The sequence below is a fragment of the Podarcis melisellensis genome (assembly GCF_964234715.1).
Source record: "Podarcis melisellensis genome assembly, chromosome: 6".
NCBI lineage: Eukaryota > Metazoa > Chordata > Lepidosauria > Squamata > Lacertidae > Podarcis > Podarcis melisellensis.
In genome coordinates, this window is record NC_138538.1 from 51948321 (window position 1) to 51953941 (window position 5621).

Sequence of the window (5621 nt, forward strand, 5' to 3'; positions counted from 1 at the left end):
GACTATCTAGTTCCTTGTCCTGAAGGAAGGGAAAAAATACCATGTGATTTTCAAACCATGTGCCATGGGCTCTTAGGAGAAATTGTATGGGGTGGGAGGGGGAGACATAGCAACTCTGTACATATCTATTATTTACTTGGGAGAAAGCTGTGTGAAACTAAGTAGTGCTAAACTTCTGGTTCCAAGCATTGATAAAGTTGGGCTGCAAATGATTCTACTCAGCATGTATAGAGGTCTTTAGAATGATACAAGCACTTAAAGAAGCCCAGCTCGTTATTCCTTACAACTATCCTGTAAGATAGACCAGTACTATTATAAGGAATGAGTGAGAGAACTGTTTAAGGTCTTTCCTCCCACATTCATAGCCAACCCTATTGTTTCACCAAGGAGAAGCTTCAAAAGGTAAAGCACACCCCCCCCCAAACACAAAAGACCAGTTTTAGAAGAGCTAACTCCTCCTCACAATTGAAACAAGTTCTACAACAAAAAGCGTTACCTTTTGCAGAGTGGTTCTTGTATAATTATGTGGCAATCCTATACACACTTACCTAGGAATAAATCCCTTGGAATTCTATAAGTCTTATATCTGAGCAGACATGTGCACAATTGCACTGTAAGAAGAGAGGGTGAATCACAGCAAAAGTATTTCTATTGTATTTTCAAAATCTTTTATATCTTAGCATTTTAAGTTTGAACATTGCAATAGACAATCCATGCAAAACTGGTGGAAATGCAACAAGACCTCCCCTGTTGATGGCTGTGTGTGGGCAGGTTCATGCTGGAGGAAACACCTTTTCAGATACCCTTGTCCCTGAACTTGTCTGAGAAGCTAATTAGAAGTCAATATGATGCCAGAATGGTACAGTCAAAAATCCACACTCCTGCCAACAACCTTGCAGCTACATTTTGCACCACCTGAAGCTTTCTGACACTTTTCAAGGGCAACCCAACATAGAGTGTGTTACAATCCTGAGGTTTCTGTTCATTCCACTTTATTGGCTATAGGTGAGTATGTTGTTGTTGTTGTTTAGTCGTTTAGTCATGTCCGACTCTTCGTGACCCCATGGACCAGAGCACACCAGGCACTCCTGTCTTCCACTGCCTCCTGCAGTTTGGTCAAACTCATGCTGGTAGCTTCAAGAGGTGAGTATCCTACACACACAAAAAAGTTCTAAAAATATAAACTATCTTAGCACTAGCAGGCACACACATAATTAGAAAGTCTTCATTCATGAAGGAAATTTTGCCCTGCTAATCCTGCCAAATTCTTACCCTGCTGAAGGGTTGGCCATGTTAGTTCTATGTAGCTTTGAGCATCAGGACAGGATATCCATACTTTTAAAGGATGAAGACATCATTGCTTTTGGAGATCTTTTGGTTGCTGCCTCTGCATCCTACATTATTCTGCCCATTATATTCAGTGGACTTTGGGTTGTGCCCTTTAGTCTCACCTTTTGAAGCAGGCCTTCATTTCCTGCAATCTTGAGCCTAGTTTATCCAATGAGTGGAGGAAAATAAAAGCAAATGAAATGTGTTTAAAGAGGGATACGAAACTGTCATGGATTTCAAAGAATTTGCAGCAATGTAAATATTACTTTTACCCCAAATCCTATTCTAACAAATCACATAATTCTCCAGAAAGTTTGAAGTTTATTCAAAACTTCACAGGTAAGTAAATAGCTAGAGCTAGCTGAATGTAACACTTATCCTTTCAAAATAAAAAATGCATTGGTGATTACTTACCTAGCACTAGTTAATTTACATGACTTTATGTTTACTATTCAGAATTACTGCTGGAAAAACACCGAGTTTCTCCTACAAGAGAATTAGCAGGCCATTTTCATTTCTTCTCTTGCAAATGCAACATACAGGAAGAGCTAGCCCAGTTATTCATTGCATGCACCTATCTCCATCTCCTGTAAAAAGGACAAAATCTTTATAATCAGAATATTTTCCATTTCATTAAAGGAGTGGGGTGACAGTATTGTAAGAAAAAGATTTGTTCCATTAAAACTTTCCTGGATTACTCAAAATCATAGCTCATATTATTGCTTCAGTCAAGGGGAAGATTAACAGGGATATGGTTACTGATTTTGATAAATCACTTTAAATAAAAATAATCATAACTGCAATTCTGCCCAATGCCTCTTGACAGAGGAACTGATTACAGAGGCAAACATATTTTCAGGATTAGTTGCTTTTCCAAATGCAGTTGGAGAAACTAAGCTTGAGACTGCAGAAATGGAAAACGAAGCAATATTTATGGGGGTGCTTTCAGCATGTGGAAATAAACTTATTTGTGTGTGTGTGTGTGTGTGTGTGTGTGTGTGTTTATTTGTTTTAAAAAACAACAATCTGGTGTCTTGCACTTAACTTTCTGTAAACCCAGGAAGTTTATGATAAAATACAGAACTATCAACAGTTCTTAAGAACACCTATTGGCTAGTTAATGAACACCAGGGCTAGTTAATGACCCAACAAAGAGGTGTTTTTGTTGGCAGCTGGGTATTCCAGGGATGTTCCATGAGTGCCAGCTGAACCAAGCACTTTAGTGATGTTTGCTTATTACACTGCAGGATAATGAGTATCTGTATACTGTTCCTGCAACGCTTTTTGGAGAAGACAACAGTGAAAGAAATACACTTGTGTAGTCAACACCAGCATTGCTTGATATCTGTTGGTAGCTACTCCAAGGACCCATTTTTGAGATACCCAGCACTACTGCGATCCCGTTTAGACATGTGTACAGAAGCCTAGTATGGGAGCCTAGTATATTGGTAGCAGTATCTTGGAGGAAGGAGGAAATATGAGACATAACCTCAGCACTGTACAATCATCATAATGATTTATGGGTTTATTTTAACACTATCAGAAACATGAGGGGCATTATTGCAGGGCATGCAAATTCTCCCAGACAGCCAAGCGTATAGTTCCCAGGTCTCTCGATTCTGAACAATAAGCACTGCCAAGAAGGATAGAAGTTACAATCATAAATTACTTCTTTCCTTACTCTTGCAATTTTATTTTGAGATAACTATCTGTCCACCCAGGTGAAAGCTGTCCCTTCAATAGATGGAATTGTTCTTCAAGCTCACCTCTGTTTTCGCACGCCTGTCTTCAATGCCATCCACTCTGGCCAGCTAACCTTCATCTGAAAAAGGTTTCCTTTGCCTTTTGTACACCAGGATGAGATAAGCTTTGGGCCTGGCCAAGGTGAAATTGGTACCAGAGACCTCATTGTTGCTGCTTTGATTTTAATTGTGGGAGGCAGCAGCCCCAGACAGCAAATTGGAACCAGCTGCATTGTCTCTGCACATAAAAGCTTTTGGCTCTATAGCAAAAAGCTGATGAGGGAGTATGTGCTAGGGAGAATGGACTGCCAGACATGTGAATAAGGTTGCCACTTTTCTATAGCTATATATTCAACAGCTTTGTGGCAGGTAGAAATTTGATTGTTTGGGGGTGCGGTAAAGCTTCTTGGCATGGTGATGCTATGACTGGGAAGCTTATTGATTAATCAGTTGCATTCGTACCCCCTGTTTTCTCCCATGTATATGGTTCTCCTCTTCATTTCTCATCTCTGTGAGAGAATGACTGGCCTAAGTGAGCTTCATGGTCAAGTGGGGATTTGAACCCTGGCCGCCCAGGTCCTAGTCCAACAGTCTAACCACTACACCACATTGGCTTTATCCAACAGCAAGGAACAAAGATCTTATCTAACACTTTATGAAACATACTCATAGTTTGGCCATGGTGAAGTCACCACCACTTTGATCCTCTCTCCTAAGCATCGTTGCTCTCCAGACAGTGTGCATGGATGGTATTGTTATGAGGTCACCCTGAGAAATTGCAATGACCCATGGGTAATAAGGCATACTTTTGTATGAGACAGGGCTCTAAACGGTTTAGTCTTGATTGTTTGTTTTCCATACTACAACTCAGTCCTGGATAATTACAAATGATTTATTTGAAGTCATAAGACTTTGTCCTTTGGCTTGGTTTGTTTAATCCCACCCTTATGTTAAGGAGCACAGGGCAGTGCGTACAATCTCCCCACTCATTTTATCCTCACAACAACCCAGTGAGGTTGATTAGGTTGCAAGTGTGACTGTTTCAAGGGTAGCTGCTGAGCAGGGGTCTCTCTAATCCTAATGCAACACTCTAACTAGTATGCCATATTGTCTATCACAAGTGGACCACAATCTGGAAAGACTTCCCGGTCAGAGCATGTGATTTCCATTCTCTGTGCCCTTGTTCTAGAAATGATGAAAGTCTCCCCCCCTCTGGTCTCCTTGTGGTGAAGGATTTAAAGAACAACCCACTTGGTCGCATATATGCTGACATTTCTAATGTTCAGAGAAATCTTCCATTGGACTGCTCATCTTACAGTGCAGGGGATGTTCCATCACTACAAAAGGGAGTAATTTGAGGGGGAAATGTTACAGTTCCTGTTCAGTGCAGTATGAATTTTCTGGCATGTTTCCTGAGAGTCACTGAAGTGAATGGTGGGGCTGTCTGACCTTCAGAACATAGGCTCCTAAAATGGTTTATGGCAGCCTCTTTTGTTTCAAAGGGAAAGCAAATTTATTCCTATTGAACATTTGCAAGGAAAATTTGGAAGCCTTCTGCATGAAGGGAGTGTTGAAATGGCAACCTGCAGCCAGCTCTCACTTATTTCATTTTGCTATTTGGGACTGACAAAAACAAAAACATCATTAAAGGCTGAAATCAGAAAGGGAGATGTGTGCATTTGTCTCTCTTCCTGCATTCCTTTGCTGCTAGATTATTCATGCTTTCTCTGGAATGAAGCATGAAGTCGAGATTATAATAACAAATACCACAAAGGACACACTGCATTCAAGATTTTACTGGGGATGAGTCCCCCTCCCCCATGAGCTATGCACAAGCAGGATCCTAATTTTCATTTGCAACAGTAGATGAATGACAGAGTTCCTTTCTCTTCACTGCCTATCTGTCATAAACGAGGCCTGTGGATTTAGTTGTCAATAAGAGAAGAGGAAGCTGTCTGCCACTGTTAGATCCCTAAGCACAGCCAACGTTTGATTGATTCCAGAAAAGAATAGACAGCTGCCAATTCTGCCTAACAGGTGGGGATAACATTAAAAGGGAACCGGGAAGTTCTGTCTCCAGGCAATGGAACTGTAGATTACTTAGCTTGTAATGTGGATAAGACATAATGGTGGTAGGAACTAGAGAAGATCAGATCTCAATTGGTTTATTCATTGTGGCTGAGAAATTGAATCCTGACCCTTAAACCCTTACCTACGGAGAGATTCTTTAGTTCAAACAGAATCAGATTCAAATTATGGGTATAACGAATTCATATAAATTCTTTTTTGAAATATTTCTTGCTGATTTCACTTTGGAATCTTTGTCTGTTTCAATGAGTGTTGTGACCTTTGAGTAGTCAGAAGAAGAAGAAACATTGAATGGTATTCTGCTAACAAATCCCATCAAGGCAAGGATTTCCACTTGCACAATGGGGCTCCCCCTCACACTTTGTGCACCCTACTCACTCCCCAAATCTGCTCCAGATGGTTGGTGGAATCCCTAGCACAGATTTAGGGGGCATGCGGGGGAAGGAGAGGAAGAGGAAGTTC